Genomic DNA, 17,962 nt, shown 5'->3' with positions numbered 1-17,962 from the left:
CCAGAAGCCTGAGGAATAAAAGCTTGAAACAGGCTTCGGGGAGCTTTTCCTCCGAATGTAGATTTGAGCTCCTATTAAACTTGCCAAAAATTTGTGTTAGCTAATGGATTCTTAATTCTGTCTAAAATGAGAGAGGGAAAATTATGCCATTCATCTTGTATTGGTTTGAAATTACATCTGACACCTAATCGATCATACTGTGGAACATTAACTCTTTGGAAGAGGCCCAACTTTTCCTCTCTCCCTTGCTTTCCAGTGTTCTCCAGCCGCTCCCACCCCCTGACTCCTTCTTTTGTATTTCATTAACTAAGCAAAGCTCTGGCTGTCTCTGGGGTGAGGGGTGGGAGTTAGGGAAAGGGTTCATTTGAATCAAAGGAGATAAGCAGGCCCCCAATCTTTTGCCCAAAACCAGAGCCCCAGCTTCCAACCTTCACGTGACCTCCTCTCTCTGCCTCCTTTTTCCTATGCATCCTGAGATCTGGAAGCGCAGAATGGAAGGCATTGGGGTGTGGGGTGACCTCAGAGCCACCTTGGGGGCACCAGGGAGAGGCAGGGAGCCAGTCAAAGCTGAGCTAGCACCTGGGGCTGGGGCAGGGGCCGTGGCAGGGGGCTCACCTGCGACTTGCCTGGCAGATGGGTGAGGAGGAGGAGGGCAGATGACAATCGATTTGCCTCTGGGGATCCTGATGAGCTCTGACTGAAAACCCCAACCCCAGACCTGCTTCTCCACGAGGAGGACTTTCTGGCAGCAGGGAGAGCCCACTGGAGGCTGACAGACCTGGGCTAGGATCTTGGCTTCACTGCTGATGAGCTGTGTGACCTTGGGCAAGTTACATAACACCTCTGAGTCTCAGTTTCCTTCCGTGGCACAGAGCTTTCTGAGCGTGAGAACTGGATGAGACTATCCAGGTAAAACTGGGACAGAGCCCATCGCCTGGCACATAGTAGGTGCCCAATAAAGGCGACAGTCAGAATCCAGATCAACACCCTCCCTCCCCACTTCTGCTGCTTCCCCTCCTTGCTCCCCTGCCCCTAACCCCATTCTTCTCTCCCACCTCCAACTCCCCGGCCCCTCCCTCAGGGCAGACACAGGGCCGAGAAGCCACAGGGTCAGGTCAGGCAAGGAGGGCCAGTCAATACCTCCTCCTAAGAGGACACCCAAAGGAGGCCTGGGCCCCTGGGTCTCTGCAGTGCCCCCAGCCCTCTTCCTTCCTGGAACTCCTCTGTCTCTTTCAAGAGTTGTGGGAGTTATCTCCTGCATGGAGTTTTCTCTCAGCACTCCCCTCCCTGCCCGGAAGGTAAGGTCTCTTGAGGAAGGGGATCTCTAGGAAGTGAGGCCAGCAGAAGGGAAAATCCAGCTGGGAGAGAGCCACTTGCTTCTACTGAAGCATCTTTGACCTCTGCCTGTGGATTCCAAAGGGCTCCTGTCCTCAATCCGGGCATCCCATCTTTTATTGGCGAGGGGTAGATTGGGCTGGGAGGGGGGCTTGGTCCCTCAAGAGCATGGGAGGGCAAAGGGAACCAGGTGGGCGTGAGAGAGGGGAAGGGGGCAGGGACGTTGCCACCACCTCTATTCCCCAGGGGGTACCATGGCTTCTCCCCTTGGCTGACTTCGGGCACTAAGGGAGGAGAAGTTTCCAGTGCCCTCCAGCTCCGTGTCAAGGGGGTAATCATGGAAGGAATAAAGCATGCAGCTGGTCTCTGGTGCAGGACAGCATGGGGGGCTGAGATGCCTTTTCACGAAAATCTGGGCCATTTCTGGACCGTCTCAGTGTAGACTACTCTCGTTAAGCACCCACAAATACTAGAATAAATAAACGTGCAGATGAAGGGCCCAGGCTGGTTTAAGTGACCAGTCAAGGTCACACAAGGAATCATTAGCTCCTATCAGGTACCTGCTCCAAAGGCAGGAAAGAATGGCCTAGAATGCCCTCACTGCATTCTTGGGCCTTGTGGAGGAGCTCCAATGCGGGGGTTAAGAATGACGGGGAAGTCTCACCTAGCGCCCTCATTGTACAGAGGAGGAACCCAGGACTCAGAAAGGGGGTGCAACTGACCGGGGCCACAGGGTGAGGCAGGCAGCCGAGGACGTGGGCCTCTGGCTCTCAGTCCCCTGCTCTTCATGAGTCTGAAGGGATGTCTTCTGGGTCACTTGTCCAGCAGAACCCACACTGTTTCTGGGGAGGGGGCTGGAGCTTGGGGAGGGAGTGAGTAGAGATGCTGAGAGATGCTTTCCCTGAAGAGTGAAGAGCAGAGGGGGTTGGGTGAGGGTTTCTTAGCTCCACCTCCCGCCCCAACACACACACAAACACACAGAGGCAGGATTTTACTTCCGAGTGTCCCTGCTCTGGGGAGCTTGCTGTTTCCCAGGAGACGCCTAGTGGAGATGCCCCTTCCTGCCAGTCTCCCTGGTAGCCACTAGGCGGCTGTGGTTCCCTCTTCTGCCTAGAGACACCACAGCAAGGGTCCCACATGGTTTGTATTAATAGGAAGTGGCGCCCAGGCCTATAAACGCTGAGGATGGAGCAGGCTAGCCAGGAGCAGGTGGGCAGCAGGGTCAGTAGGTGGACTCAGGCAGCTGCTCACAGGGCCACATTGATCAAGGGCCCTGGGCAGCCTGGCATGCCTAGATACGTCTGGTGACCAGAGGGGAAAAAAAATCCTCCCTCCCTGACATCTTTTTTCCCAAACTGGGAATGTTTTTATTGTGTTTTTACCTTGCATATGAAAGTAATGCATCATTGTTATAGAAACAGATAATTCCAACAAAACAGAATAAACAAAAGCTCCAGGCTCAAATTTTAGGATCTGCCTTTTCCCACAGGAAAGCAATTAGCTTCTGGCTCAAGAGTCCAGGGCAAGAGTCTGCTGTGTTCAGGAAGGAAGGGGGAAGCATCATGACACTGTGGAATGTTCTATAATCTGGGGGATCCTCCTGAAGTAAATACCCTTGTATTAGAGAGGTTGACATGTGTGTCTGTCTGTTTTGCCCCCAGATCAGTGGCTTCAGAGTAAAGTTCTACCCACCCACTCTGTGTTATTCCCAAACTCCCACCTGCTGGGTGCACCACTGTGGTCACCCAGGAAATACAGACTGGAAGAATAAATGAACTCACCCAGGAGGAAACACGCCCAGAGATAGACACTGAGTTGCCAGAGTGGCCCAGATCAGGTTCGCAAACCCCACTGCCACTGGAAAAACTGGCCTCAAATCCTTCACCAGCTTTCTCTTTCCCAGGGCTGAGGAAAGCTAAAGGTTGGAGTTAGCCAAAAAGCCTAAGCCTATATAAGAAAAAGTCCAGTTTTGGCCCTTGGAAAGGACAGGGCCCAGGCACTAGAGGGAGACTGTCATGGCTTGTAGGAAGAGAGGCCCCCCCCCCCCCAGAGAGGCATGGAGAACCTGATGTGAATTTAGAAATTAAGTCTATGACAGTTTAAGCTCTATGAGAACTCTTGAACAACAAGATTTGATAAGCTTCTGGGCTGGTGAATGTATCCATGTGCTGGGAAGGTGGTGCACCTCAGTTCCATGGGGACCCTTCTGGACCTTTCCCTGTGTACCTGTTCATGTGCTGTCTGTTGTTCTTTTGCAATCTTTATAATAAACTGGTAAATGTAAAAAAGAAAAAAGAAAAGAAAAAGGAAGGGAGGGAGGGAGGGAGGGAGGAGGAAGGAAGGAAGGAGGGTAGAAGTCAAGTCCATGCCATGCCAATGAGGTGGTTTTGTCCCTTTACCCTGACAAGGAAGCAGCTCTGGCTGGAAGGTTCCAGGTCTTCTTCCAACTAAAAAGGGATGTAAGCATATGGAGACTTACCTCCTTCAAGGAGAGAGCAGGGATCCACCCAGCACAGCAGCAGGGATGGAAGCCAGCCCCTCATCTCCTTTTCTCTTTCTTGCCAGAATTTAGGCAGGGTCCTGCCATCAACATATTATCCCATTCAGCTATTGACAACTGTCAGGGAAGTCTTAACCCCATCTGACAGATGAATAAACTAAGGCTAAGAAAGGTAAAGTCACTTGTCCAAGTCACAAACCAAGTAGCTGACCTAAGAAGAGCCTCTAATCTCAGGTCTGGCCCCAGATGCTCTTTCCACTGAGGCCTCCCCTCCGCACTTGGTTTCCTGGGGGCCAGGATTTCATGGCCAGACCAACCCTGCTAGATGTGGGGACAGGTTCTCTAGAGGCCCCTGGCCTTCCTTTGAGCTCAGATTCTTGCCGTGTCCTGTGTTGTTTGAGCAGACCCTGTCCCTATTTCCCCTAAGAACTGTACTTAAGGCACCCAGGGAAGCATCTGATAAGACATGTGCCACCCTGTCTTGGCCCATGTGATCAGTTCTCCTCGAAGATGTCACATTTCCCATTTTGCCAAGGCTTGTTTTACCGAATTTCTCAGTCCATCACTGTGCTCCCTCCCCACCCCAAACCATCCGTACCCTCCTGGGGAAGGGGCAAAACTTTTGCTGAAGGTAGGCCCGAGGCCGGCGGTGTTCGTGGCCCAGGAAGGGCATCTTGGGCCCTTGGGACGGAGTTAAGAGCCGGACTCAGCTCCGCTCCTCCTTGGGGCCCTCCCCGCCCACCGGGGGCAAAGGCCGGCCGGCTCTCCCTACCCGCTCTGCCTGGCCTGCCGCTGCAGGGCACCGAGGACACGGCAGCCCTAGGAGCGACTGGGGGCAAAGGCCGGGGAAGGGGCCCGCAGATGCGGCCTCGGCCCCCCCTTTCCTTGGCCGGGGCCCCAAGGTGTCGGGGAGCAGGAGGAATCAATCAGGATAATGAAGCCGCAGCCTGCCACGCACCGCGGGGGCACTGAAGAGCCGGGGCCGGTGCCAAGTCCGCCAGACGGTTCGGAGGAGCCGAACCGGCGGCACCGGCGGCGGCGGCGGCGGCGGCGGCGGAAGCCCGGAGTCGGCGCGCGGAGGCAGGACGCAGCTCCGCGCAGGCCCCTGGCAACCGCGCCTTGGCAACCGGGACGCCCAAGAGAAATCTTAAAGCTGCAGCGCCTCTTTCCTTGCCGCCTCCGCCTCCTGAACCCCAGGGGAAAGGGGCGTGCCCTTAGTGGTGGGAGTCAGGCTCTGTGCCTCTCGGGATTTGGGGGTCTGACTCATACCCTCACTCGTTTGTTTATCAAATGTAGATTGAGCCTACGCGCCCAAGCAAGGGCTAGACTGGGGAGGGGAATGGGCAGTGATTAAAAATTGAGCGAGGTCCTGCCAAGAGGAGTTCACAGTCTAGCGCGCAAGGCAGACCAGACTGGCTGAGGTGAGCAAAGAAAGCCCTGTGTTACCCAGGATGAAGGGCTTCGGCTGGAGGGCTGAGGGGCTGTTACAAAATAGTCTCACAGCACCTGCCTTGCTCCAGGCTATGGGTTAGCTGCTTCTTTCCTGTTATTATACCCCCACCAGCCCTGTGAGATGGTATTATTATCATTATCGATCCCATTTTAAAGATGAAGAATTAGAGGCCGAGAGAGGTGAAGGGACTTAGCCAAAATCTCGTTTTATGTTTTGGACAATCTAGGAACGATTTACATGACTTCTTACTCTGGTCAGTTTTCATTACAGCATGATGTCTGGAAGGTTAGGCTTGAGTGAGGACTTCCCAACCAACACAAATCGTGTAAGAAGTGGGGAGAAAGGGTAGCTGAGATAAGAGATGGCTACTTCTCCCTTCTGCTGCCCACTACCCTGACCCTGTCTGTCCTGTCCTCATGTGCAGGCCTGTATGTGGGCAGAGGGCTAGAAGCAGTGACCTCCAGAGTTCCCTCTGGTTCTGTGATTTGACATCTCCTGCCTGAAGTCCAGGCACTGTGCCACCCCTCTGGGCAGCAGTAGTTGGCAGGGGGCTACAAACTGGGGGAGATTCCAGTCTTCTGAAAAAGGGGGTCAAGGGTGATGGGGGAGGATTAAAGAAGTGGTAAGGGGTCTTTGGCAAAAGAAAACCTGAGTCAATATCATTAGGCATGTTGGGCCTCCTCTTCCTGTCTCTTGTCCACCTATCTTTCTCTTTCGGCACATCTATTCAGGTAAGAAATTTGTGCCAGGGCCTGAGGTAGGCTCTGAGGCTGTTGGTGAGGTAAAAATCATGCTGGCTTTGGAACCAAGCTCATCTGGTTTTAAATCCTGCTCTGACACTCATCAGCTATGTGAGTTTGGGCAGGTGACTCAATCTCCCTGAGCCTTATTCAGTTTCTTTAACTGTAGAGTAGAGGCATTAATATCTACCTTTCACAATACCTTTATTGTGAGACTTAAATGCAATGAGAAAAATGTATATTTGGTGTTTGGCACATGGCAAATGCTTATCAAAAGGTAAATTTAACGATGTCTTTGCTTATTTTGGTAGTCTAAAGATATGTCCACAACCTGATCCCTGGAACCTGTGAATGTTACCTTATCTGGAAAAAGGGCCTTTGCAGATGTGATTAAGTTAAAAATCTTGAGATAGAATATCCTGGATCATCTGGGTGGGCTCTAAATGCCACAAGTGTCATTATAAGAGAGAGGCAGGGGAGATTATACACACACAGAAGAGGAGAAGGCGACGTGAAGACAGAGGCAGAAATTGGAGTGATGTGCCCACAACCAAAGAATGCCCAGCAGCCACCAGAAGCTGAAAGAACAGATTCTCCCTTAGAGCCTCTAGAGAGAGCACAGTCCTGCTGACACCTTGATTTGGGCCCAGTGAAACTGATGTTGAACTACTGACCTCCAGAAATGTGAGAAAATAAATTTCTGTTATAAGTCACCAAGGTTGGGGGAATTTGTTATAGCAACCTGGGGAAACCAATACATATACATTGGAAATTCCATCTTGAACAAAACCCAGTACCTGCCCTCTAGGAGTTCATAGTCTAGTGGGAAATGAGAGAAGTAAACAGTGCATAGGGATGCCCAGAGGGTGGAAGGGTAAGGTAGGTAAGGCTGTTGTAGTTGGAGAAGAAGTTAGCCAGGTGAGGGGCTAAAGCAGGAAGGGCATTCCAAACAGAGGAAACAGTGTAGGTAAAGGCACAGAGTAAGAGAAAACACTGCCTTCAGGAAACTACCCACATTTGGAATGGCAGGTACATGGGGATGTGGGGGGTGGCATGACAGAACTGCTGAGGTGGGAGGCAGGGGCAAGAGAGCCGAGTAGCTTCCACCCCTGAATGGAATCAAGCTGTCTGCCCTGGGCTGGCACTGGGTCCCAGATCAGAGAATCCTAGACTGTCAGTTATGGACAGAAGCCTTAGAGACCATCCTGTCCAGTCCTGCCATTTCACACATAGGAAAATTGAGGCCCATAGAGAGAGTCCATCCGGGGAATAAGCTAGAACCAGATGGCCACACTCTGGCCTCTCTTGAGCCTGGGTGTCCCATATCTGAGGGTCTCAGAGACACTGCCTGGTGGTCCCTCGGTAGCCCACTTCCAAAAAGCACAGGCCCTGTGGTCTCTAAACAAAGAGGGGGTTATTTGCATATTATTTGCATGCTGTTAATTAGATGAGGGAAGCAGATTCACTCAGCCCCTTCCCTTCATGTCCCCCTGTCCTATCTCACTCCCATTGAGTTCTTCTTCCTCAACCATCTCTTGACCTCAGCAACTTCTCCTATAATTCCAGCCCAGGCCTCACCCCTCAAGGCCCCTTACCTAGCCCCAGCCCAACCCCTACTGTATTAAGTGTTTGGTCCTGTCTGGAAAAAGTACCTGGTGTGTCTTTAGTATATCTAATCTGGATGGAGGATCTTGGAGCATGTTGTAGTGGAAAGGGAGTTGATGGGCTTTCCAGCTCGAGGTTTTCTCTGAGAATGGGGAGCGGTGAGCTCTGTCTCCATGTAGCCCAGGAGCCATCTAAATGGGGCTATGGAGTGGGGGAGGATGGTGCTCCTTGGGGATCTGGGGGGCAGGTGCCAGCTGCATGCCCCAGGCCTGCCCCAAGCCTCTTGGCTGGCAGCCACACCAGCCCACAGAAGAGCTGGCTCCTTCTTTTAGGGAGGGGGAATCCTGGGGAAGGTCAGGGAGCATCCCTTGGCCTAGCAGCCTAACATGGATAAGGTTGAGATTACCATGCGAGTCATTATGGGTCCTCCAATGGGGACAGCACATCCAGATTCTGGGGCTGTCATTAACCCAGTCCAGAAAATTATGAGGCACTGTGCTAAACTAAGCACAGTGTCTTCCTGAGGGTAGGCACTCAATAAAGTTTTTCTGATAATGAGGGGAGACAGGTAAGGAGGAAGGAGAGTCACAGAAAGGCAGAGGCTCTGTCTCTCTCACCTCCCATTAGCCCCCTCTTCTCTCCGAAACCCAGGTTATGCCCAGAACCTCTCTCAGATGAGATGTCTGAGCCTGTCACCTGATGGTCACCGGAGAAGGCACCACACTGTAGCCATGACAGGTACACAGGATGAGCTCAGGTGCCCCCTACCCCATCCTGGCAGAGTTGATCTGGGGCTCTGTCACAAATACGGCTGACTCAAGGTAGCTGCCAGGAGCTGGGGAATGTTGGTGCATTAGGATTCATGGAAAAACCTGAGGCACAGCTCTGGCTAGCAACTTGCAGAAACCAACTTGCTCTGGTTAGGACAGTGGTCTAGATATGAGAAGAAAGACTGACCTGCACATGTGAATAATTCTTCTCCATGTATGCGTGATGTACGAGGTACGTGTATACATGCTACAGGGGGACTCAGGAAGCACTCTGACCTGCGTGCACAGCTGTGTGTACATATCCCAGTGTGCCCAAGTATATGTGGCATGTGAGTGTCTTCATGGAATTCTACCTTTTCTCTGCTCTGGGACTTCTTTTCTTGTTTTCTGGTAAAATGGGAAGTGGGGTAGGAATGTCAGTTTCACCATCCCCAGCCCTGCTCCCTTGTGTAGAGGTTCCCTGCCTCCATTTGCCCATGACAGCAAGCAGTGGATCCCTCCCTGGTCCTGAGTTGGGGGTTCTAGTTGCTTACTGGCCTGGATGACTCCATCCTGCACCGATTCCTTCTTCCCCTAGTGTGCCCCATGCCATTCCCGCATCTAGTGTCCAAGTCAAGGGGAGAGGTGGGAGGAAGTGGGGTGATGCTATGGGAGTGGGGGTAGGAAGGGTGGATCAGATACTGTTCGATTTTGCCCGGGTCCCTCTGGATCACTGCTGCTCATTTAAAATTCTGATTTAAAGCCGAGCGGCTCTTTAAATTTCCACATTAGCATGCTGCCCTGATGCCAGGCCAAGATGTTGGGATGGATTTGGCAGGAACGCCTCCAACAGCAGCAAGCAGCAGCACTTGCCAGCAATAAAACAACGCATGAATAAAAGAAGGCTGGCTTGGCGGCAGCAGCAGCCCAGGTAGCTGGGTGAGTCAAGGAGGGGCCCTCATATTCAGAGGCTCAGAGACATGAAGGCCTGTGCAGGGCACATGTGAGTGTAGGACTCTGCAGCTGTCTTGGCCCTCACCCTCAATCTGTGCCTGCAGTGGAATCTGGAGTGAGGGCCCAGGAAGGATGGTGGTTCCTACCCTGTGCCTGTCTCACCACCCTCTCCACAGGGTTATCTTCTTGGAGGGGACAGATGTTGCTTTTGATGAGGACACAAGGACTTGGCCCATAGCCTGAGTTGTCCTACTTCATTAGGGGCCCAGAGAACAGGTGGGGTCAGAGAGAACAACACTGCCTAGAATGGCTTCCAGATCCATGACCCCGGGTGCCTGGGTGCTGAGGGGCACTGTCAGGATGAGGGGGCTGGGCGAGAGGCTGCCATGAGGACTGGGTATTGGTCCTGAGCTGGGTGGGAGAGATGCTCTGGGCTGGGTGGTTGGCTAGAATGAGGAGTGGCCAGGGAGAGCAAAGGGCTGCTGGGCCTGGCCTAACTCTAACTTTCTGCAGACTCGGGAATATTATTTGAGGTCAGATGGCAAGGGCAGCAAAGAGGTCAGATAAAGCGCTGGACTGGCCACTCCTAGAGGTCATTTTGTCCACCCCTGCTTCCCAGGGTCTAGAGAGTTCAGCTCCAAAGGACTCGAGGCTGCTGGATCCTGTGTTCGTCTGCTCCAATCACCTGGCTGAGGCTCATCACCAGCCCCCGAGAGATTTCAAGGAACAAGCAGACTATCCTGCTCTTACCATCCATCTCTCCCACTTGGTCAAACCATCTTCTTCCTTGAAGCCCAGGGGAAGAGACAGAAGCAAACACAGGGGTGATAGCAGATGGTCTCTGCAGTCTCAGCTAAGGCAGTAAGGCAGAAAAGAGGGGTTTTATGCAGAGCACCCTTCCCCAGTGGAACTCCTCCCTTCCAGCTCACGAGTGATTTCAGGCCCCAACATGGGGAGACATTGTTGGGACTTTGAATTCTCTCAATCCCTGGAGAAGCTGGAGGGCAGACAGGCAGGACCAGGCTTGTGCAGGGCAAGGGCCCCATATCCTGGGACTTGGCCTGTCCTGTCCTGATAGCTTTTTCCAGGGAAAATGAAGTGGCCTGGCCTCCCAGGCACCTTGTTCCCTGTTCCACACATTGCAGGTGAGTCAGCCCTGGGGTGGGGGTGTGGCTACTAAGCTGAGTTTAGGCCAGAGAGATGTCCTTCTGTCATTTTTTCATTCACTCAACAAATATTTACCAGAGAGCTGTTTTATACCAGGCACTGTGCTGGGCACTGGTGAACACAGACAGACATGGTCACTGTCCTTGAGGAACTTTCCATCTGGTGAGGGAAATAGGATCATTATTCAAATGACTGCACAAATAAGTATGAAATAACTGCACTAAATGTTATGAAAGAAGACTATATAGTACCATGAAAGTATATAATCGGGGGACTTGGCTGAGTCTAAGGAGCTGAGGATGAGCTTGCAAAGGAGACAGAGAAAGAGCAGCTAGAGTGGTAGGAGAATTGGCAGTGACATCACAGAATCAAAGGAGGAGGTGGTCACCTGTGCCGAGAGATGCTGCGAGCCCGTGAGACACCTATTTGCCCTGATTCTTCACCTGCTAGTTGTGAGTACAGGTATGGAAAGGCTCTGGCATTGTGCCTGGCTCACAGTTGGTGCTCTGTAATGTTAGCTCCCTTTTCCCCCTCCCTAAGCTGAGCCTCCCTCCAGGGACCCCAGATTTCTGGAACAAAGGAACTGCCTAGGCTTAGCCTCCTCTGTCAACTCAGGCCCCAAGCCCCAGCCATCCAGTCGTCAGTGAGGGACTCTGGGCCTCTCCACATTAGTCCCTTCACATAGAGCTCTACCATCCCCCAAACTACTTCTTCCTTTGCACTGGTCTTCCATGAAGAGGGGCTGGGGTCTAGGTCTTGGAGAAAGATGGCATCTGGCTGTGCTTCTGGGGCTGAGTCTGAGAAGGCAGTTGGAATCCTCAGCAGCTCTCCAAGCTGCCCGGGGTGAATCTGAGTGTCTTAGGTAGGGAGAGGGAGTAGTGGGGAGATGAGGAGGGGCGCTGCCCACCCAAGGCGGCGTAGAGCCCAGAGCCTTTTCCATTGCAGACACCCCATCTGTCTCCCACAGAAGGCTCGGGTTGGAGGAGGTGCCGAGGAGGGGGGTACAGAGGGTGAAACTGTACAGTCTGAAAGCGAGTACGATGGCAGCGAAGGTGCTGACTGGGGAGAAGGTGGAGGGTCAGCACGGGGAATCGGCAGGAAGAACTAGAGGTCCGAGGTTGGGAATGGAGGTGGGGAGGGTAGGGGCACTGCATGCCACTCTCCCATATAGCTTTGTGTTTGATTTTGATTTAAAGCTCCCTACCCCACTGCCCAGAGGGCAAAGAATCACACTTTTCTGGCTAACAAACTAACGATGTTCCTAAGCCCAGGGCCAGGCTGGATTCATGATATTTCCCTCTTCCCAGCAGTCAGACCTTTGCCAAACCTTAAAATAATATTTTAGTTAAATTGGATGGCTTCCAAGGTGTTTCCTTTCACATATTACTTTAACTGATCCTGCTAAAGTCCAGGGAGGTAAACATTATTATTATTCATCTATAAATAAAGCAACAAGGAGTTTAAAAGATTAAGTGAATAACTTGGATCACAGGAGAGTAAGGAGAGGGGACCGGAACCCAAGTCTCCTGACTCTATATGCAGCCATTAGGCTACTCTTGGGCCTTCCTTGCTCTTCATTTTTGTTGATTATTGTACCACCTCCACTGCCAGGTCAAGTCTGAGGTTTTCCAGTAGAGAGCTCAAATCTCCGTCCCTGAAAAACCCAGGCCTTGTTGAACACACATCGACACAGCACCCCCCTTTCTAAAGTCTAATCCAGACATTAGAAAACTGGACATCCCCAGAGGGATGAGCCTCCCATATACGGAAATATGAGAGCGCTCTAGACTGGAAGTGGTGAGGACGGAGCGACAGGGCAGGGTGTGGGGAGAGGAAAATGCCAGGCCAGGAAGCAGCTCTGTTGGCATCCATTCCAGGTCCTGAGTGGACCCGTGGGAATCCCTTTGGACATCCCCTCCCCACATTCCAAGTTCTAAATACTAGTTTTTTTCCTCTACCTATACTTAAGAGAATATGATTCCACAGCTTCCCTACCTACTCCAGTCTTTTCTCCAACTCTTCCCTGTTTGGAAATTCTTCCTAGGGTGTAACTTTATAAGGCTGCAGCTTATTCCTTCTAAAACAGATGCCAAGGGAACCCAAGACAGGGCTTCGGCTATTAAATATAAATAGACAAGGGAGGGAAACTGAATATAGAGACAGATATTATATCTCTCAGTCCCTGCGAGTTATTAGGAAGAAGGCTCTAGTGGTTGCTAAGCAACAGGTCTCCATAGAGGAGAAGGCACCTAGAGGAAAAAGCCTCCTTTGACTGACTATTGGGGTGAGAGAGTAGGGAAGGTGGGGGTCGAAGGGCTATAGACTGGAAGGCTGGGCTTCTGGGGAATGGTTGGTGTGTCCTCCAAGACCAGCCCTATTACCCAGGCCTTAGCAAACTCCGCCTTTATAGCCTTCAGGATTGGTGGAAGGAGGAAGGCCTCAGGCACTCCTCCCTTCCTGCCAGGAGGAGGGAACCTGGTTTCCATAGCAACCCAGAAACAAACCTGGCCTTGTTTTGCTTATGGCTTCTCTGTAACCCCCTCAAGGAGCATCAACTTTCATAGAGCCCTTTCTCTGACCCCCAACTTCTGATTTGAGGGGCAGGGCCCACAGAAAGGTTAGGGGCGGGGATGCCACAAAGCTGGTACACTTGGCTCTAAAGTGACCTATTAAGACTCTAAAGGGGGAGTGACTTTTAGGGGAAAGGACTTCCAGGTGTCCTCTGACCTCTGCACCTCCTAAGGGCTGAAAAAAGCAGGGGCAAGTGGTGGCATCAGAAGCAAATTCCGGGCCCAGGCTTCCTTTCTAAAGATCAGGTACAGGCTGGGGCTGGGGGTCAGGAAGAATGAGGAGGCAGGGTCTTTTTTTGCCCCTTGGCCGCCCAGACCCCCATCCTCCTAGACCTGAAGTCCACTGTCATCAAGCCCCGAGAATGGAGATATAGAACATTAACGTATGTCAAGTATAAGTGAGTGGCACCGAGGGGCATAATCTGTTTTTCTAATATGACCACAAGCAGAGTGTTAGAAGAATTAGGCCGACAGCTGCTGGTTTCCCCCTCCCTTTCTACCCGCCCTCCTCGCTCTCCCTCTCCCTTGCTCCTCGGCGTTTGCACACACCAATGGCAGCCGAGCCCTGCTCGCGATTTCTCTTAATCTTCCTCCGCCATCCTGCGCTCTTTCCGCAGGCGGTGCTGCGAAACCGGCAGAACTCCGCGTCACACCTTACTGCTCTCTGAGATTGCTCCACAGAGAGCTGAAGGAGATGGCAATTCGGCGCTGATGCCGGCTGGCAGCAGTTGGGAGAGGGGAAGGAGGAGAGAGAAGGAGGAAGGGAGGGGGGAAAAAGTTGGCACGGATACCAAGTTTTTCCCTAGAGAGACATGGTTTCGGGGGGGACAGCAGAGAAGAAGGGAGAAAATGACACAGAGAAAAGGAAACGAGGAAAAAGAGGCAGAGGGAGAGCGACAGAGACAGAGAGAGAATTAAAGTTCTCTGAGACATTCCCATGTAGGCATCCTTAGCCCACCTCACTCATGACCCTCTAAAGATCACACCACCCAGTCGGGGTTCCCAGCCCCCATTCTCTCTCTCCTTCTCTCTCCCCCAGCCAACCTGGAAGTCAAATCGGCCGAGGCATGTTGTGCGTAGTGGTGCAATTGTGTGTGTGTGTGTGTGTGTGTGTGTGTGTGTGTGTGTGTGTATACGCCTGTATGTTGTCTCTGTTTTGGATCGCAGTAGAATGCAGTATGTAAATGAGATGGTTATTACCGCAATGTTCATCAAGCTGAGCCGAGAAGACATTAATAGCCTGATGAATATGCATGTGAATTTGTTAATTAAGTTAATTATTCTGCTGAAAATGCATTCGTCTTCCAAGGACATTTTCCCAATGATTTTTACATGCTCTAGCCATTAGTCATGCTATATTTTATCAGGGAAATGAGTTTGCTTAAGTTGTAAAAAAAAAAGAGAGAGCAAGAAGAGAAATAGAGAAAGGAAGAGGGAAAAAGTGAAAGAGGAAAGAGGAAAATGTGTTGAAGTTGAGAGTCGGAAGGCATCTGAGGCCAGCCTGAAGTTTGAGGCCCAGCTGGGCTTTTGAAGCCTGCCCTCGATTTTTATGGGTATCTCACTCTACAATTTTTGCCCTTTTTTGATGACAAACTTTTTTTCCAGTGCCAAATTTCCAACACATTAATTAATTGTTGTAGCCAATTAACTGTAGTTGTGCAAATGAGTTTAGCACTAATTACCATGCAGTGCCTGTAATCACAGAAAAAACTTGCTGAGAGAGAGAGAGAGAGAGAGAGAGGAGGAATGGGAAGGGAGTGGTGGCAGGAGAGGAGGGTACCTGGAGTAGAGGGGCAGCCAAGGGAAGGGAAGAAGCAGGGGTCCTGAAGTTTCCTGATAAGGCGCCATCTTGGCTTTGAGGGCAGGTAGCTGTCTCCACATTCAGGACCTCTGACAATCAGGAAATCTCAGAGGGGATAAGAGCCAGTAAATAGTGGTCTCCTTTTGTCTAAGAACTTCCACCCAGGGAATTTCCTGGAGGTCCAGTGGTTAGGACTCCGTGCTTTCACAAACAAGGGCCCTGGTTCAATCCCTGGTCAGGAAACTAAGATCCTGCAAGCCCCTAGGCACAGCAGAAAAAAAAAAAAAACTTCCACTCAAAAAAGAGGTTTAGAATGGATATTTCTGGTTGCTTCAACAATGCAAAGTACTCCCTATACATCCTGAGGCCCTCAGTGTTTATCCCCCATGGCTGGAATTAATGGATAAGGATGGAGGGCACCATTGGAAGAAGATGTGCCATTTCTGATGGGCCATGGAAGATGGAGAAGAGTGATATGCGCTCTCAGCCTGGTTCTGGAGCTTTAAGTAGACAGGGAAAGTTGTTGTAAGTCCACCACAGCTACTAGAATAGGCCAAGGAAGCAATGGTAACATCAACTGTAAAAAATCCAGTTCCAGCCGGAGGTGGGAAGAGGCAGCCTTTGGCCAAACATAGCTCCCAGGAGAAAAGCCAAACCTTCTCTCCTGAAAGCTCGCATTTCTGCCATTCATCACGTTTGGGCTGACTCTAGGTTTCCACCTGTCAGCTTCTACCAGTGTCCAGAGGCTGAGGGATAGACCAAATGATTTCTCTAGCTCCTTCTGACTTAGCTGTCCATGATTTGGAGAGAAAGAGCAGTGGTAAAGTGAGGACTAAGTGTGACCTGGCATTTTTTTTTTTAAGCAAATAAAGGCTTGTTTTTTATTGAATGAGTGATCTATGTAATTGCCGAGGCCACTATGAACAGAGAAGAGGGAGAGAACTTTATTTCTTGGTCTCTTCCTCCTTGGACAGAGTCTTGACGATTTCCTCCTTCTTGGCCTGGAGTCACTCTTCGCGCTTTTGAGCTTCCTTGGTCTTAGACCTGCAGGCCTCAGCCTGGTCCGCCAGAAGCTTCTTGCGAGCCTTGTCTGCCTTCAGCTTGTGGATACATTCCATGAGAATCCGCTTGTTTTTGAACACTTTACCCTTCACTTTCAGGTACAGGCTGTGATCACGTGGCAGTCAATCTTCTTAGAGTCACAGTATTTTCTGAGCAGCGGGCGCAGAATTCTCATCCTCCTCAACCAGGTTACCTTCTCGGGCATTCGAGCATTGGTAGCACCCTTTCTCTTACCTATGCCCATGTGCCTGCCCTTCCGGCGGGCCAAGGTGTATTTCCAGCATCAAGCCCAGGAATGGACTGTCACAGGCTTCCAGATGATCAGCCCATCTTTGATCAGCTTCCGGATCTGCTGATGGGAGTTGGCATTGGTAATTTCATTAGTCTCATTGGGGTCCAACCAGACCTTCTTTTTGCCACAGCGGAGGACACTGAAGCCAAACCTTTTCTGAAGCCTGAGCATACTCATGCCTGCGGCCGCAGCAACAAGAGTGAACGGCACGAACCCGCGTCCCCTGCATCGGCAGGCGGACTCTTAACCACTGCGCCACCAGGGAAGCCCTGAACTGCCATTTTTGATTCCACTTTTCTTTCCCTGAACCATGTCCCAGACACCAAGCCTGCCCAAGGTGTGTGTGTGTGTGTGTGTGTGTGTGTGTGTGTGTGTGTGTGTGTGTGTGTAAATGACCTATAGCTCCCCACCGCACTAAAAAAAAATTAAAATGCTATTTCTCCCTTACTGCCCACCGCCCCAGAATAGGGAGCTCACTTGTCATGGGACTCAACTTCCTCAGACCTCATCAGAGATACACTCAACTTCACATTTCCAAGGAGACCCTTGACCATTTATCCTCTGATAGACACCCAAAGGCTGAGTCCTCTCTTTCCTGTTCTAGGCCCCAGGTCTGTGGGCAGATTGCTCATGGGCTCTATCCACTTCAGTCTTGAAGCGGCAAAGGGGAAACAATTTGAAGGGCATAAGCCGTATTGCCCCCTGCTTCATTGACACTGATCTTCTAACCTATGAACCAAAGTTAGCTGTGAGGACCTGAAGTGACCCAGGCTGCTCCAGTGCTCTTCCTGCCTCCGACATCTCTCTTCTGGTTCTGCCTACACCCTCTTCCCAGAAACCTTCGTCAAGGTCTGAGAAAGCCTGGTGTAGTAGAAAGAGCCCTACTGTCTTGAGTTCCAAGCTTTTCTTTGCCATTTAACAGCATGTGATCGTGGGAAAATCATTTACAATAAGCCTCAATTTTCCCTGTCTATGAAATGGAAATAATAATAGGTGCCATGCCTGAAGGGTTAAGAAACTTAATAATTGTGATTATAAAACAACACTCAGGGGGCTTCCCTGGTGGCGCAGTGGTTGGGAGTCCGCCTGCCAATGCAGGGAACGCGGGTTCGTGCCCCGGTCCGGGAGGATCCCACGTGCCGCGGAGCGGCTGGGCCCGTGAGCCATGGCCGCTGAGCCTGCGCGTCCGGAGCCTGTGCCCCGCAGCAGGAGAGGCCACAGCGGTGAGAGGCCCACGTACCGCAAAAAGAAAACAAAAAAAAAAAACACCAAAAAACCCACTCAGGACACCAAGTAAAACAGGCTATTTCATTAATTGCTAGTGAGTACAAAGTGGGAGCACAAAGTGTTCCTTTTTTAAACAAATATTTTAATTTTATTGGAGTATACTTGATTTACAATGTTGTGTACAAAGTGTTCTTTAACAGGTGAATGGTTAAACTGTGGTACATCCATATCATGAAATAAATAAAAGAAACAAACTATTGATACATTCAAAAACTTGAGTGGATATCCAGAGAATTATGGTGAGTGAAAAAATCCAATCCTAAAAAGTTACATAGTGTATGACTCCATTTTTCGAAAGAAAAAATTTTAGAAGTGGAGGATAGATTAGTGGTTGTCAAGGGTTAAGAAGGGGGTGATGTAGGCGTGATTATAAAAGAGCAACATGAAGAATCCTTGTGGTGCTGGAACTGTTCAGTATCTTGACTGTAGTGGCAGATGTAAGAATTT

The 17,962-nt window shown here is 50.9% G+C and overlaps 1 long non-coding RNA gene and 1 pseudogene across 1 annotated transcript; both read right to left on the bottom strand.

The window, feature by feature from the left end:
- Positions 1 to 236: 236 nt before the first annotated feature.
- Positions 237 to 10,645, bottom strand: LOC114487747 (uncharacterized). The gene is made up of 3 exons (XR_003683098.1): positions 10,579 to 10,645; positions 2,058 to 2,236; positions 237 to 820 (listed from the first exon to the last, which is right to left on the bottom strand). It is a non-coding gene; the product is annotated as an uncharacterized lncRNA (long non-coding RNA).
- Positions 10,646 to 13,603: 2,958 nt separating this feature from the next.
- On the bottom strand, positions 13,604 to 16,427 carry LOC102992964 (60S ribosomal protein L19-like; annotated as a pseudogene).
- Between the last annotated feature and the right edge of the window lie 1,535 nt (positions 16,428 to 17,962).

Source organism: Physeter macrocephalus, chromosome 14 (assembly GCF_002837175.3).
Source record: "Physeter macrocephalus isolate SW-GA chromosome 14, ASM283717v5, whole genome shotgun sequence".
NCBI classification, from domain to species: domain Eukaryota; kingdom Metazoa; phylum Chordata; class Mammalia; order Artiodactyla; family Physeteridae; genus Physeter; species Physeter macrocephalus.
This window is presented reverse-complemented; position numbering and strand designations above follow the sequence as displayed.